The sequence below is a fragment of the Neolamprologus multifasciatus genome, chromosome 22 (genome assembly GCF_963576455.1).
Source record: "Neolamprologus multifasciatus chromosome 22, fNeoMul1.2, whole genome shotgun sequence".
Taxonomy (NCBI): domain Eukaryota; kingdom Metazoa; phylum Chordata; class Actinopteri; order Cichliformes; family Cichlidae; genus Neolamprologus; species Neolamprologus multifasciatus.
The window spans coordinates 289,416-307,500 of NC_140459.1; the positions used below are offsets into that span (position 1 = coordinate 289,416).

Genomic DNA, 18,085 nt, shown 5'->3' on the forward strand with positions numbered 1-18,085 from the left:
CTTGTATGTGAGGAGCAGGATTTTGAATTCTGGATTTAACAGGAAGCCAAAACAGGAGAAATATGCTCTCTCTTTCTAGTCCCTGTCAGGACTCTTGCTGCAGCATTTTGGATTAACTGAAGGCTTTTCAGGGAGTTTTTTTGGACATCCTGATAATAATGAATTGCAGTAGTCCAGCCTGGAAGTAATAAATGCATGAACTAGTTTTTCAGCGTCACTCTGAGACAGGATATTTCTAATTTTAGAGATGTTGCACAAATGGAAGAACGCAGTCTTACATATTTGTTTAATATGTGCGTTGAAGGACATGTCCTGGTCAAAAATGACTCCAAGATTCCTCACAGTGTTACTGGAGGCCAAGGTAATGCCATCCAGAGTAAGAATCTGGTTAGATACCATATTTCTAAGCTTTTCAGCGCCGAGTACAATGACCTCAGTTTTATCTGAGTTAAGAAGCAGAAAGTTAGTGGCCATCCAAGTCTTTATGTCTTTAAGACATTCCTGCAGTTTAACTAATTGGTGTGTGTTATCTGGCTTCATGGACAGATAGAGCTGGGTGTCATCTGCATAGCAGTGTAAATGTATGCTATGTCTTCTAATGATGCTGCCTAAGGGAAGCATGTATAATGTAAACAGAATTGGTCCTAGCACTGAACCCTGTGGAACTCCATAATTAACCTCAGTGTGTGAAGAGGACTCTCCATTTACATGCACAAACTGGAGTCTGTTAGATAAATATGGCTTTTTGTTGACAGGCAGGTTTGAATACATTCAAGCAGGAAGTGTCAAACTTTGCTGTGACCCAGTTTTTATCTTTTGCTTCTGTGAATGTTAATTTTGTCCCTCAGGGGATTTTTTTCCTTTTCAAGAACAGGCTGTGAAAGAATCTGTTTTACTGAACTTCTGTTATTTCTCTCTGCATCTGTTCAGGAACATCTTTTTATTTCATGTTTTTCCATGTGAGTCATGAGGATTTTAAAGGAAGGCAGCTAAAATACTTTTAAAGCTTTTTCTTTTCTCATGATTACACTGTTTGGAAAAAGAGGGAGAAAGGTTGTAAAGTCTGGACGAATCAGGATGTTGTGTGGAAAGAAGACATATTTGTGCTTTTTTTATTCAAAATTAGGAACAAAAGCTGGAAAATAACACCCCAGTGTGAGTCTTTTGCACTTTCATAAAGACAAAGGAGGTGGTGTTTGGAGGTTGGAGCAGAGGTGGTGTTGATCTACGATGTTTCAGTAAATAATTTATTATTAAAAACATGGCGCTTGGTTAGGTTCAGGTGTTTGACAGCGTTGGGTTTAGATAGATATGGCCGGGGTTCACATTCTTCAAAGGTTGGCACCTTTTTAAACCGTGCTGTCTTTGTTGCCATGGTTACACCTCTGCCTAAAAAACACACTTCCTACTGAAAAATGCATCACCTACGGATTCGTGTGCACGACACGAAGACGTGTGGAAGCACAGATGTGCTTTTCCGTGAGTTGTTCGGGAGCTGCTGTCGGAGCGGCTGCATGTGGTTTTTGTGTCGAACAATAAATATTTCTGAGAACACGGAGCAACGTGAGGAACAGTTATATGTAAGGAAAATCCTTTATAGACCTTCATAAACAGACATGATATGAAGCGTGAATAAATAATCATGATAGAAACCAAAATAAGTGAAACGAGACTACAGCTGACACACTAAAGTGTGCTGGTTTCACTCCAAGCACTCTGTGCTCATCATTATCATTATCAGTGCTGATGAATGCGTGTTTCTAAGCCTCGCCGTCACGTGTGAGGCAGCTCTAAATGTGTTCATACAGCCCAACACGTTTCTTTTTCTTCAGGCACATACAGTGGACGGCTCCCGCAGTCTAAAGCTCGTTTATGCAGCTGAAACCCTAACACCTGTGCTCAGGTGTTCACAGTCCCTGCAGTGAAGCCTCTCAGCTCAGGCTGCTCTCTGTGGACGCTGAATGAAACGTGTGGTGCTTAAAGATAATGTGAGAAGCCTTTTTCAGTAGCAGCGAGGATCTTTGAAGAAGTTGTTGGGTTGACGACCGCTTTAATATCACGTTAAACTTCCTTCAAAGGAATTTCTAATCTGCGTGTTTTCCTGGCGGGCAGACCGGCGGAGATTTCAGGGAATGTTTGGAATTAAATATTGTCTCATTAGAGGGGCTTCATGTTTCACACGTTCCACTCTAAATGTGGGAAAAGTTCAGTTTTACTCTGATGACTTTGACACACACAGACAAACCAGAAAAAGATTTTTTAAATGTTTTATTTTTGCTTCAACCTTCAGTCTGTGCTCTCGATATGAAAGCTGACACGCAGGCTGGATAATAATATGAATAATAAGTCATAGAGGAAACAAAAAGAGGTTCTTGTGTCCGTCGTTTCTTCTTCTGCAGGGCGGTGATGCTCTGTCAGCCCGAGGCTGCTCGTCCTCCTCCAAAGGTCAGCTTTGACTCGTGTGGGATGGGCTCACCGAGTCCACGCAGCTCGACTGGACCGTGACATGATCTTTCCAGGTAGATCACTAAGGCCCAGATTCAGTGGACAGGTCACCTGGACCTCCATGTTTACAACAAGAACAGGTAAGACGACAGGCCGATCGACCCAAAGGCCCAGAGCGCTGAGAGGAAATGATCAGTCGCTGGCACGTCGTTAGAAGAGGAACCAAAGTGAGGAGCGAGGCTACATGGGAGGAGTCAGACCAGCACTGCCCCCTGCTGGCTGCTACACCTTTAAAACTCCGCCCTTAATGTTCTCTCAGCAGCTGGTTGGCAGACGCCGTTTCTGACCTGCTTTGGATGAAACAGCTGTTGGGACTATTTTCAGGGTGGATGAACACATATTGGTAATGATATTCCTAATGTAAAAACCCTATTCATGTTCTCCATGGTGATGATGGCGTAGCTGAACCACACATCTGTGTGACGTCGGCCTTGTTTTAACAGAAACCTGCAAAACAGGCCGACCAGGCCGTGCACGCACACTACTGAACAGCGCCACAGCAAGGACCACGTCCCAAAAATCATAATCATAATGATTCCAACTGCAATTTTTAAATGCAGTCTTTGGTTTCTCAAACTTTAAGAGTCTGAAGCCTCAAACTCGCTTTGCACAGCTGTCCTCACAGGACGCCAAGCTGACACTGGTCCCCACAGAGATAGACAGACAGGCGCACACACACCTCTCTCAGACAGATGAAACATTAAATTTCAGGGATGAAAGATGATTGGAGGTCAGCTGCTGTGCTCCCGTGGTTACCATCTCTGAGGTATCCACATGATTACACCCCTCCCCCCCCGCCTCCGTCTCCTCTTTCATCTCGTCCATCTTCATCCTTTCTTTCCTCGTTTTTGCATCATTATCCTTTAATCTCCTCGTTTTTGTCTACATCTCGTCCTCCTCCCTTGTTTCCTTTCTTTGTCCTTCTTTGTTTTCTTTCCTTCCCCGCTCCTTTCGCCTCCTCCACGCTGATGGCTAAAAGGAGGATGAGGAGGAGGGATGGCGTCTGATTAGAATCAGTTAATTAGAGATTGCAGCAGCAGCAGAGTGGAGGTTCATTAATTATCAGAGCTGATCTACATGCTGATACAAGCGTGAATCATTTCACATGGATTATTATCGCTGTAACGTGGAGATCATCTGGATGATGTTCAGACTGTAACGCCATCCACCAGATTCCCGAATCGATCCTATCCAGAGTCTGCTCTGCAGGTATCTGTATTCACCATCTTCTCAGTCATGACATTCAGCCTGTAAGGTCAACAGTAAATACCTGCAGGGTCCAGTCTAAAGAATAATTACACAGACAAAAAGTTCAAAGAAAAAAGTACGGCGACGAATGAAAGGCTGAAACAGACGTTTGAGACGAGAGAGAAGAGAGGGACCGACGTTAGAGATGAGAACGTCTGCACTGGACGTTCCTCTGACGGAGGAGCGCCGTGCCATGTGGATCAGGTGACCCCGAATCCTCCCTCAGTTAGGCTGCAGTAGGTGCTGCTGGGGGATTCCCATGATGCACTGGGTGCCTACACACAGAGTGGTGGTTCCTCTGAATTATTGTAGAGGCTTTACCTGCAACAAAATCACTGACACACACACACACACACACACACAGACACACACACAGACACACACAGACACAGACACACACACAGACACACGCAGACACACACACAGACACACGCGCACACAGACACACACACGCACACAGACACACACACGCGCACACAGACACACGCACACACACACGCGCACACACAGACACACGCGCACACAGACACACACGTGCACACAGACACACACGCGCACACAGACACACACACGTGCACACAGACACACGCACACACACACGCGCACACACAGACACACACGCGCACACAGGCACACAGACACACACGCGCACACACACGCAGACACACACACAGACACACGCGCACACAGACACACACACGCACACAGACACACACACACACACACGCGCACACACAGACACACACGCGCACACACAGACACACACGCGCACACAGACACACGCACACACACACGCGCGCACACAGACACACACGCGCACACAGACACACACGCGCACACAGACACACGCACACACACACGCGCGCACACAGACACACACGCGCACACAGACACACACACGCGCACACACACACACACACGCGCGGGCACACAGACACACACGCGCACACACAGACACACACGCGCGCGCGCGCACACGCGCACACAGACACACGCGCACACAGACACGCACACACACACAGACACACACACACACAGGCACATACACGCACACACACACACAGACACACACACAGACACACACACACACACACACACAGTCACACACACGCACACACACACACACACACACAGTCACACACACACACACACAGTCACACACACACACAGACACACACACAGTCACACACACACACACACACACACACAGTCACACACACAGACACACACACACACACACACAGACACACACACACACAGACACACACACACACACAGTCACACACACAGACACACACACACACACACACAGACACACACACACACACACACACACACACAGTCAGTCGCACACACACACACACACAGTCAGTCGCACACACACACACACACAGTCACACACACACACAGTCACACACACACACACACACACACACACAGTCACACACACACAGTCACACACACACACAGTCACACACACACACACACACAGTCACACACACAGTCACACACACACACACACACAGTCACACACACACACACACACAGTCACACACACAGTCACACACACACACAGTCACACACACACACACACACAGTCACACACAGACACACGCACACACACACACACACACACACACACACACAGCAGGCTGATCAGTGTCTACAAACATGTTTAAATGCAGTTTTTGGTTTCTCAAACTTTAAGAGCTGAAAGTGGAACCAGGTGCCTGTGTGTGTGTGTGTGTGTGTGTGTTTGTGTGTGTGTGCGTGTTTGTGTGCGTGTGTGTGTGTGTCTGTGTGTGTCTCACTTTGTCACGCGTCATCGTTTGCGAGGCTGACAGCCGGGATGACAGGCGGTCTCTCGGCTGTCAGAGCGGGAGAAGAAGCTGGAGATGGATATTTGCTTCAGAGCGACGGGAAAGCGGCGGCGCGATGGAGAGAAGGGAATCGCTCGCTGAGAAGCAGAGAGGCGGCGAGGAAGAGGAGTTTACTCTGCCTTTTTATTCTTGACTTTCAGGAGCTGCGGCGGCTTCGATGAGCCAGGAGAGAAAGTTGGAGGAAGCGTGTGTGACAGCGGCAGAGCGAGCACAGACTGACATGTTTACACCGACTGAGCTGAACGGCGCCGAAGCTGACGGCACGTTTACAGTCTTTTTACAGGACGCCTAATTGGTTCAACCTGCACAGAAAAAGGAAATGACTCAACACACTTTAAAGAGCTTGGATCAGTTTTCAGTCACAAACAGGAAGAGGAGGAGCTTCAGACCAACCATCTGGTGACCACTGATGGGAAGACTGGCAGGAAGTCACCCAGAAACTGGAGGTGTGGCGCTCCTGTCAGCGAGCAGGAGGACGTGTTTACAGTCGGTACAGCCAGTGTCAGAGCAGACCTCTGAAAGCCCGCTAACGTCATCATCTGTGCGATGACGTGTCAAGAAAGTACCGGAAGCTCTCAGTCGGTCTGAAATGACCAGACGCTGCAGCAGGAGACAGATTCCTGCTGTTACAGGGCAACACAACACAACCGTACTCACAACTGCTGCAGTGCAACTGGAGATCATCACACTTCAGCTCTACTTCAACCCAGATTCTAAGAAATTATCAGGTGTGGCGACTAATAACCAACTTCCTGTTTTTTGGTCCGGTTGGTTTCAACTTCCTGTTCCATGTTTCTGTACAGATACTGTTGAATGCTGGAGGAGGGCTCTTTCAGGGGACGCACGGCGGACTTTGTCTTCATGTTTCTCTGTGGTGGGCTTCTGATGACTATGTTTGGCACTTTTGTGAGTCTGGTGTTCCTGCGCCTTCACCATCATGCTGGTGTGGAGTCGACGGATTCCTGCCCTGGGTGTTGATGGCATTCTCACTTCTGCTGCTACTCTGTCATCGTGGATCTTTCAGGTGTTGCTGTTGCTCATGGATACTTCTTCCTGGAGGATGTTTTCCCAAATCAACCAGGTGGTGGAAGGTGGCTCAAGACCCCATCAATCATAAAGATGCTCTTTGACACTCCAGAAGAAGATGCCAACTATAACCCCCTGCCAGAGGAGGGTGGGTTTGCGTGGGGGGAAGGACAGCGCCTCGGTGGTTAAACACACCCTCTATTTCATCCCTGATCATCAGGTCACCTTCAGGGACCGTCTCTCAGAGAGTTGAAGACACGGTCTTTGTTTTTGACGTGTTTGTTTAGTTGTGGATGAGGAATCCTCCATACCTGCTTCATGCCCTGGAGGACGGGGCTGTGGCCCCCCCACACCCTCTACCAGATCATTACATGAAGGAACCTGTTAACCCTTTAAAGCCGGTCGGAGCAGCACGCTCTGTTTTGCGTAACTATTTTTAAATCCCGGTAGCTCTGCAACCACATAAGCAGTCATTTTTTTTGCATATGAAACCGGAGGAGTTGTACTTACATCTTATGCCATCAGCTTGTCCTCGGTCACAGTTTCCTTCCACATATAACTTTGCAAAAACTGCATAAAAAGCACTTGCAGCAACAAAAACATAATATTCCAGAAACACGCTTTGCTGATCCAATCAGCTGTTCATAACACTTCCTACGTTGGAATAGACGTCAGAGCAAACTTTTCCATGTCCGCCATGACCTGCCCGAAACAGGAAGTGACATCATTTTCGCGGAAATGTAGTTTTTTACCATCAGGGCCTCATGAGCCTATACTGGTGTTTTTAAAAGTTATGTTTGACTTTCTGACTTTCTGTGTGGTTTCTGGGATGCTTAGGACTCATATTGCACTGCTGGAAATAGTTTATTTTGATGCAGATGCTGCTTTTTTGCAAATTTGCATTATAATATTTATTTTCGTTTTTCCTGCAGTGTATAAAAATTGGTGTATTTCAAAATAAAACTATGAAGACACTCAAAATAAATTTCCTGTGGTGGGAAACTATTTTGTGCAACTTTTTTGTATTTACAGTTTTGAGGGATAAGCCTCTTAAATTTCTCTAACTAGAAATATATGTTAAAAAAACAAAAACGATTTTACATTTTTTTGTAGTTTATTGCACTTTTTTGCAATTTATGTAATTACTATGCACTTAATGCAGACATATTATTAAAATTTGGGCTGTAATGGTTGTATTGATGTATAGCAACTTGAAATGCTCCCAAAAATGGCTCCACAGCATGTAAACATATAATATAAGCTCTGGTGGACTTGGTTCTATGGTCGGTCTTAAAGGGTTAAAAACAAGCGCGTCCATGCTCACAGGTGTACACACGGGTGCTCACACACACAAACTACACCCTTTTTGGCTCCTACCTCAAAGCACACTGTGCGCTGTCGATCGTACGTGCTGCACAATAATGTTTAATATTTAGTATTTACTGTTATATTCCCTTATATCATCGTGATGTTGTTTATTATGTTGCTCTCGTTTTCTTCTGCTTGTTTTCTTTTTTCATTCTCAACAGGTGAAATTAAAAAATTATCTACTGTTATCTATTATTAGCTAGTTTATTGTGATGGTGTTGTGTTTATTATGTTGCTCTTTGTTGTTTGTTTTCACTTCTGGGTTTTTATCTCCATACAGGTGATCCAGGTGTTTGTTTTTCTTTCTCTCCCTCTCTTTCTTTCTCTCTTTCTCCCTGTCCCATCCCCCAGTCATGGCTGTCCCGTCTTTAAAAAATGAAAATAAAATAAATACATAATTATAATAAAGGTCAATCAAATGGACCAATATGGCCGTGATGATCCATTTGGCTTCTTTCTGCCTTCAGACAACAATTCTGATGCTACAGATCCAAACGCGACAGGCAACATAATCATCTGACCAATAACACGTTGGCCACGGCGCGTCGAAGCCTCAGACTGTGGCGCGTCCGCCGTTTATGAACACGGCTGTGGAAGCTCGCCTGTGATGAAGAGCCGTGGCTGATGGGAAGGTTGCTGGTTCCAGTCCAAACCCGAGTCGCTGCTGTGCAGATGAACCTGTGAATGAAAGTGGGCGGAGCTGTCCAGCAGACACGTGGTGTGTGAGATCCAGACCGTTTGCCATCACTGATGTCGCACATGCCGCTCTGCGGTGGGCGGAGCCTCAGATTAGCTCACACGGTGTATATTTTGTTTATGTGCTGCAGGCTGTTTGCGGTCTGAGGTCATTTCCTGCTCTCCGTGTCACGCGTCTGATATCCTGCGCCTTTTTGGGCACTTCATGCCTGCAGCTGACAGTGAGCTGCCCCCCGGTGCATGCTGGGACACAGACACACCTGTCAGGAGGCGACGCACAGCAGCCGAAAAACTCCCAGGAAACAGGAGGGAAGCCGCTCCTGTTTCCAGAGCAGCCGTGGGCCCGATCGGCTTCACCAACGTCAGAGGTGGTGCGAACGCTCACAGCTCCGCCTTCTGCGGCTGCCTCGGGTCAGGCGCCTCACAGATGTTCTGAGCTGGACGTATAAGCCACGCCTGCTCTTCTGCTCCGGTACACTGAGTGATGCACATTCAGCTTGTTTCTTATCACAGAGTTTGATAAAGCAGACGACAGGCGGGCTCAAACCCACGGCCCCGCAGCCCGCGGTGTCCCCGCAGCCCGCGGTGTCCCCGCAGCCCGCGGTGTCCCTGCAGGCGCAGGCCGTTAGCGTGTGAGCTGATTGATTTGAAGCCACGGTCACACGCACAGGAAGAGAAATGAGTTGAGCTTTGAGCGCTCTGTGGTTCAGAGCTCTGAGAGCCGCTGAGGTCACTCTGTTTGTTTTTACCTGCACCAGTAAAACATGGAGCAGGACAGGAAGTCCTTATAAGGGCTTATAATGAATTTCAGTATAAAAGTCATTACATTGACCCACAAACACTCACAGAGCACAAAGGAACAGTTGTAGTGACGTGTGGACGTTACCTGTGCAGTAACAGTGTTTCCATCGTAGATATGCTGAAGCTTTCAGGGCGGGGCCGTGGGTTAGCCCACTCCACTGAAAGGTGCATTTCTGCAGAATCACAGTACTTTAACTTACAATGTAATTTCCTGTGAAATACCTGGAGTTACTAACAGCTTCCTGTCAGGGCGGCCCTGAGCGTGTGGAAGGACCCAGACTGGGATTCACTCAGGAAAGATCCTGAACTCTTTAAACGCTCCGTGATCCATGCAGGAGGTTTGCGGACTCCTCCTCCTCCTCCTCCTCCTCTGTGGGGGCTGAGCTTGAATGCTCTAATGTAATTTGTAGCATTAACATTTCATGGAGGCAGTTTTAGGAGCAAGCTGAGCCCCGCCTCCTCCTCTCCGCTCCATCTTTAAAAAGCATTTACTCCCATTAGTGGAGCGAGTTGACAAACCCGTTGCCTCCACCAGTTTTCCTTTCACAGAATCCCTCCACCTCTGCTCACACCCCCACCCAAAACCAATTACCTCCTGCAGCTTCACAGCCGGCTCGTAATCCCAGAGCCGCACATGCGAGGCTCCTCTTTCAGCCTCACAGAAGAAGAGAAGAAGGAGGAGCGCATGGGGGCGAGCGCGCCCGATGAGACGGGAGAACAAGGAAATGAAGCGATTCGATTAGCGAGGCGAGGACTCGGTCGGGGTCACTGAGGCCGTCTCAGTCGGACACGGCAGACAAATCTGCGAGCTCGCCGTTAATGGCGTTTCTATTTTGGAGCTGAATGATGCCATCGGTCTGCTCGGCCTCGTTCTGCCACTTTCTCCGGGTTTAACTCCAAACGCTTTGTGGCCTCTGATGAGGTTCTTTCTTCCCCGAGAAAAACACGCCACAAAAGACGCTTTCACAGACTTCACAGCCCGAACCCGGAGATTAGAGCGGCTTCATTATGAGACAGGAAGCAGGGGACGAGGCCTGAAAGAGCCCGCGGTGCACTGCGTCAGGTCTGAACGGCGAGGAAGGCGACGAAGATGACGAAGACAAGGAAAAGTGCTGAAGTTCAGCCTGAGGGTGGAAAACTGGACACCTTCAAAAGGTGGGATTGGCCACCGTCAGCACGCCGCCATCAGCTCATCAGTAGCTTCACAGGTGATGTCACCGTGGCTACCTCTGTCAGCACGCCGTGTCTGACTGCACGTCTGAACAGCTCGCTGCTGTTCTTCTAAGAGTGGAAGTAAGCAGGAAGTGAAACAGGAAGTGAGGTCTGAGTCAACTCTGAGCGTCCATTAAAGCAGCATCAGCAGGCTCATCTAATCATCTGCAGGAAGCCTCCTTTCATCGTTAAAACGCTCGCGCCCGGTCAGCACAGCGCCGCGTGTCACACTGACCCAGGCATCGGCCTGTCGTCATGGCAACAGGCCGAGCTGCAAGCGGTCACCGGGAGTGACGTCTCGAAGCCTTTCTGTGCGTCAGTTAATGAAGCGAGAGGCCGACAGGTCGCGGCTGACCTGAAGGGGGCGCTGCGAAGTCCGATTAACGGTCACAGCAGGAAGAACAGCGAGCGCCGTGCGCAAGTGTGTGTGCGTGTGTACGTGAGAGTGTGTGTGTGTGTGTGTGTGTGTGAGCTCCCTGCTGAGGGCGTCCAGATGTTAGCGTGCTGATGATAGCTGTTAGCTTAGCCTCCAGCTGTGCGTCACAGGAAAGTAAATAAACAGCAGTCAGCTGATGATCCAGCTGTCAGTGGGGACTCAGCTCCTTGGTGGGTCCAGCAGCACATCTCTAACAGCAGCGGCGATGGACGTCCATGCCCCTCCTCCATGCCCCGCCTCCACAGTTTCTTTTAGGTGGATTCAGACTGAGCGTGCTCGACGCAGTGCTGGGTGTAATCCATTTATTTCCCTGCTATCGACCCGCCCAGTCCCCCGAGCCCACTCTGACCCGCTCTGTAAAAGTGGGCGTGTCTGTTTCACAGCGTAAACGATGCTAGGAGTGAAGGGCGTTACGTATTTAACACGAGGATAGGAACGTGATGATACCGTGGAAACAGAAAGCAGCCGAGGCCCCGCCTTCATCTTCAGGCACCAATGAGCAGTCAGATTCCTGCCTGTACCTGTTTTGTACTACTGCTTCACCTCCAGGGGGCAGCACTGTGCTTATGGTTCTGCTGACTTCTGATACGTGTTGTGAGTCTGCTAGTTGATGTCTAAGGTCACGTGACGTCTCCCTGTGGTCGTCTCCCCATGGTCGTCTCCCCGGGCGACACACTATGTTACCCAGAGTTCGGTTTTGGTCTTCGCTGATTATTGTTAATCATCTTGAGTTCTTTAGGGTTCGGTTTGTTGTTCCCATCTTTGCTCTGAGCCGCTCAGATTTGAGCTTTTCACCGTGTTTGGCACATCAGTGTTTCCTGCCTTTTCCTCTCTCACTTCCTGTTTTATTGTGGTATGGTTGTGTTTCTTGTGTATTGTGTTTAATTTTGGCCCCGCCTCATTGTGTTGATTTTGTACACCTGTGTTAACCTGCCCCAGCTGTTCCAGGACCTCCTCCTCGTCTCCTCCACCTGAATAAAGCTCCACCTTTCCTTTAATAACTCTGTGTCTCTGCATCATCAACATCATAATAAATAAATTCATGATGTTTCCTGTCAGTGGTGTTTCTGTGTGGTGCAGGTGTAGCGGGATGTTAGTGGGCGGGGTTAAAGTCTTTAACCTGCAGCAGCCTCCACCCTGACCCCACCTTTGTCCCACTGTGAGCTTTAAACTGTAAAACAATGAGCTCTGTGCTCTGCTGCTCGTTCTTTGCAGATTATCTGTCGCTGTGCTGGATGAGAGGGTCGTAACCCCCCGAGTGTGACGCTGAGGGAGGGGGCGCCGTGTTCAGGGTGCGTCTAAAGCAGCTCGAAAGGTTTCAAAGGTTAGGGCTTCGTGTTGGAGCTGGAGCGGTAACCGTGGTTACTGGGCAGCACAAAGCAAATTAAATGCTCGCCTGAAGTCTGGTTAAGCCACTGTGGGAGGTCAAAGGTCAGTTTCTTTATCAAACCAGCTCCACTCTCGCTCTCCAGTCTGACAGTTCACGGCTCCAGCCAATCAGAGCGCTTGAGAGGAAGTCCACGCCCGCCCGCCCCCCTGCATCACGGTCATGAACGCCTGAACGCTGGACACATGTGACGTCACCTCCTGTCTCGCTGTTTTCAGGTTTCTTCGGTGGAATCTGTTGGATGTTGATCTCCTCCACCTTTGTTCGCTCCGGCCTCTCTCCCACCTCCCTCCCTACAATCTGCTCCTCCCAGCATGCACCTCTCCCACAGATGGCGCTCCCCTCGTTCATCCCTCGCTCTGCAGGAGGAGATGAGGAGAGGAAATGGGCCTCTGTTGGTGAGAAAGAGGGGCGGGCCCTGCTGTCGGCGGCTCGTGTCACAGTCACATGATCTTGGCTTCATTAGGGCCACGGTTACTCTGGTATGTTTGTGTGCACACATGTGTGGTCGTCAGCAGGCTTTACCCACAATGCCTCTCTGAACGAGGTCGTCTGCACGGTGATCACAGGACAACCTCTCGACTGTGTGAACCACCTAGCCTCGATGCTAACCTCAGCGTTGGGCAGACGCAGCTGTGTGCCGGCGCTGACATCAGGGATGATTTAAACAGATTAAACACAGAGCAGCTCCACTTCCTGTCAGCACCAAACCAATCAGAGGCCTTCTCGCCTGCTCTGCCGCCGTTCCTCTGAGCCAAACAAGTGAGCCAGACAGTTTGTCTCCATATGTGCGAGACTTCTCTGCTTCCTGTTAGAAACCAGCAGAAAACAAGTTTTAGTTTCTGTCTCCTTTTGTGAGCACGGCGTCGTCTCCCCGCTCTCCGTTACTTCCTCTGCATTCTGACGCGCTAACGGTCCAGATGGTCGATCCCTGACTCCATCCCTCTCTGCGTCTGACGGATGATTCTGGCTGCTGCTCGCGACACGTCGCTCCGCCGAGGCTCCAAACATCAGCTGCTGCACAGACGCCGCGTCACCCGATCCAACTGCACGCAGGAAACAAAAGCAGCTCGCGGCTGCGACGATGCTAACACGGCTCTGCGGCGCTCTCAAACACAAACCCTTTACCCTGGCTGACCGGCCGCCGCCTTGTTTCCACACACTCCCACAAACCAGCTGCTGTGTTTGTGCGAACGCCCTCAGCAGCTGCTCACACTCTTCCTCTGCATCAGTAACACTTTCTCTGACCTTGGTACCGACTGTGGCTCCTTCAGCCGGTGTTTGTTCACAGGTGCATATAAGCCTGTTTCCACCTGCTTGCTGTGCACGTCCTCTGTAACCGTCTGCAGCCTGCAGGTAAGACTCCGAGCCAGCGCGTGTGGATGAAGCAGCTGAGAGTTTAACTGTTCGCACGTCAGACTGTTGTTTAACCTGCAGCTGCTCTCAGAGCCGTGTTCACCTGAGCTCCTGATTTACGCCCATGACCTAGTGTCACCTGTCACAGACTACATCACTTCCTGTTTCTTTATATGAGCTTCCTTGAGTTTTCGTGCACCATCTGATTTCACTGGTTTTATTTTGTGTGATTTTTATGTTGTTTGTGCTTCATGACTGTCTCTGAAATGAGAACCAACCATCCCTCGTTTATTATTATTGCTAATATCTGGTGACGTGCTGGAAGCTTCCTGTTGGAGGATGTGAGGGTTAAAACGGTGCTGAAGCTCCTCCCACTGGGATTATTTGACCATGAAGTCTTTCCTGCAGCTCACAGCGTGGAACGGCGTCAGCTGTTCAGAGCTAATTAACCACCTCCAACATGGTGTGAGGGTGCATCACACCACCTGAAGACCCTCCTCATGCCTCCATCACTCCTGGCTCCTCTCACCGTCTCCTGGCGGCGCTCACGCCTCCGTGCACCCACCCAGGCAGCCGGCCCTTACGTGTGTTTTTATAATTAATGCTAACAGGATGTGCTAGCTGCCCGTGAAGATGTGCCAGATCATCCTTACCTCCGTCTCTCTGATTTTACGCCGTCCTCATCCATATGGCCACTCTCCGCCTCCCCTCCCTCCGCCCCTCCGCCTGCAGAGAGGTTGGGGTTGTTAATAGCCCATATGGCCTCATCATATGCTGCCAGTGAATTCTAATGACAGGAGATTGGCGGTCGTTCCCTAGCTGGCCGCCGGCTTCGCTTTAATAAACCCCAACCCGCCATCGGAAGCACAGGCCACGCCGCGGTGACTCCTCCTTCACAGCCTGAAGGAGGGGCGGGACTTCAGCTTGCCGATTTAACCTCTGATTGGATGGCTCAGTTTGACCCGCCTCCCTGGAGGTTATCACCTGGAGCTCTGACGCTCCTTCAGGCTGGCGAGGACGTCAGTCATCAGGTGTGAGTCCCGTTTGGTAGCTGGCAGATTTCTCAGGCGCGTCTTCGCAGCACGTAAACGTCGGCGTGTGTGGACTATCAGTTTGAGATCTGTGAGGTTATGATCTGTGGGCGGGCCTTCCACTCACACGCCTGCTTCACCTGCCACAGAGAGCACATCGTCAAACACAGGACGCCACACCTGACAGTTCGGGGGTGGGGCATTGTTGCTGCTGCAGTTGGCATAGCAACAACAATCAGAAGGCAAGCTCACCTATTAGCATGAACCCGGCTGGCGTTTCTCACCACAGCCTCTTTATTCTGTGATCTGATTGGCTCCCAGCAGCACAGGTGAACTCACCTTTCCTTCAACCTGATGTGAGTGCGCGTGAAACCTAAACACTGGTTAGCAACCAGCTGCAGCGTGGTCACAGACTCGCCGCCCGCCACTCGTGAAACTGAAAACTGGAAACAGAGAACATTCACCTTCAAAGTAAAAGTCCTGCCTTACCATTACAACAAATATGTTTATTTTGAAGGGGAACAGTGTCCTGGTTTCACTAACGCTCCAGAGTTAGGCAGCTCGTTTGGTTTCAAATGTAAATACTTCGTTTAGCTTTTTTTGAAATGTTGTTTATCATGGTGAACTCATGTAATTATCTTTATCTGTTTGATAAACTCAGGTCACTTCCTGTTTAGTTTGAGCTCGACTTTAAACTCGATGTTTGGAGCTTGTTAGTGAGAAGCTTCAGATGTGCTTTAGCTGCATTATTCATAATTATGCTTATAATAAAATTGAGAGCGTGACCGAGGACGCATCACGTTCTGTTGTCATGCATCTGTAAAATCAAAGGTCAGCAGTGATTGGTGCTTCCACATGACTGATCTCACACTCTGACCTTACAGGAAGTTTAACAGCTTAAATTTGCTCCACCGCCTGCATCGACTTTTCTTTTATTGCCCGTTTTCTGCCTTTTCTCGCAGTTTGACCTTCGAGCTGATACGTTCTGTTTTCAGGACCAGACGTGCTTCACATCTGCGGGGTCCTCGGATCAATACTCGACTCAGCGAATTATGATCTCTGCTTCTCCTGAGCCACCTCCGGCCCTCGAGCCGCAGTGGACAGACCCTCACGTGGGGACCTGAATGTGTCGCTGCAGGTGAGACACTGAGGGTGTGTGTGTGTGTGTGTGTGTGTGTGTGTGTGTGTGTCTGCTGCAGATCCCTGACAGCTCAGCTTTAACTGCAGCTTTTGCTCTTTGCTGGTGAGAAACTCACAGCCTCCATTATTTATGAGCCACTGTGGGCTCTTTACAAACGAGCTCCCAGCAGGCTGAGCGTCCCTGAAAGAGCAGCGCGCCGGCTCGCTGCACACAACAGCTCGCCGTGTTTAGCGCCGTCATTGTTCGCCGTTTGTTGTTCGGCACAGGAGCCGTTTGCTGAAGTACTGTGACGAGGAAGCATCGCAGCTCGAGTCAAATATTTGTTCACCACAAGGTCACAGACTCCCGGAGGCTTCGCTGAAAGTTTCGAGCCCTCACGGCCTCCTGCAGAGCAGCTCAAAGACCAGAGCGATCGCAGGAGCGCCACAGCTGCTGGTTTAGGAGTCTTAACACCCCCACCGCCCCACAGCACCACTCGTGACACTGCATCATGTTAATGTTCCCGTGCTGGCAGAAATCAAACCTCGTGCCCGTCTGAGGCATCGAGGACCAAAAGCCACACGGACAACTGCCGTCTGGGACTCATGTAACGTTCTCGTGTCTTAGCTGAACCTTGCAGCTGTTAGTGTCAAAGTAAACTCACCACCAGCTCAGGAAACAGTTTAACAGCATGAAAGTCGCTTTTGTTTTTGAAGTTTGATTGATTATCAGCTGATTTACTGTGAGTCACATGACACAGATAAACTCACCTGCAGGTCAAGGATGGCGCCTCCATGAAACATGAACATGTCTCGATGACATTAAGCTTGGTTGGCTCTAAACATTTTACATTTTAATGAAAGGAAAGCAGAGCTGTTGGTGTTTGGACCCAGAGGTCCCTGCGAGTCCTCCTCTGTAGATTTGGGACTCCTGGAAGTTTGTTTTAAACCTGTTGTTACTGACTCTGGTTTTAAGTTGGACTAAAATCAGAGCAGTTGTGAAGTCCAGTTTTTATCATGTAAGGCGACTGGCAAGAGTGAAATCTTTTCTTTCGAGGCAGCACTTTGAAACAGTGATCCATGCTTTTATTTCTTCCCGCCTGGACTGTAACTCACTTTATGTGGGGTCAGTCAGTCGTAGCTCTCACGTCTGCAGCTGGTTCAAAATGCGGCTGCACGACTGCAAACAGGAACTTGTAAAAGAGAGCATTTAACCCTGTGCTGGCCTCACCGGCTGCCCGTGTCTTTTAGATTTCCTTTTAAAATTCTCATGTTTGTTTTTAAATGCTTCTTACCTCTCTGAGCTTCATCTCCACACACCCTGTCGGTCTCTCAGGTCAGCTGACCAGCTGCTCCTGGAGAGATCCAGGAGGAAGCTCAGAGGGGGCGGGGCCTTTTCTCTGTGGGTCCTAAATTATGGAATAATTTGCCCGTGCACGTTAGAGAGGCCCCTTCACTGTCCACTTTTACATCACGTCTTAAAACCCACTTTTATTCTTTGGCTTTTGACCTCAGCCTGACTTTGTTTGTCTTTTAATTGAAGTAGTTATTTAATTAATGATTTTACTTTTGTTTGGTTTGGTTTTTATTTATATCTCATGTAATTTGATTTTATAGTTCCAATGTGCAGCACTTTGTGTGAGCTGTGGTTGTTTTAAAGTGCTTTATAAATAAAGGTGATGATGATGATGACGGTGTTTCTGTGATAACCACGACTTCAGGCAGCGGTGCTGGTGGTTCTTTCCTCTCCAGGCTTCATGCACGTTTTCTCCGGTTTGTTGTTTCTTGTATGTTTTTGTTCTCTGACCAGTAAAGATGGCCGACCACTGCCCCTCACAAAAACGTAATTCTCTGTATCAGGAGACAAATCTCGGTCTCGTTTGAGGCAACAGTCAGCGTGCGGGTTAAAGGACGCCTGTCAGCAGCAGTAACCCTGCTCTCTGACACTGAGGTCATGGCGTGCACTAGTAGTGGCGCCTGGCGCGTCACTGAGACGAGCTGGATGGACAGATGTGGCCTG

At 49.2% G+C, this 18,085-nt stretch overlaps 1 pseudogene; it reads left to right on the forward strand.

The window, feature by feature from the left end:
• The first annotated feature begins 4,961 nt into the window (after window positions 1-4,961).
• LOC146492463 (derlin-2 pseudogene) lies at window positions 4,962-7,664 on the forward strand (annotated as a pseudogene).
• The last annotated feature ends 10,421 nt before the right edge of the window (window positions 7,665-18,085 follow it).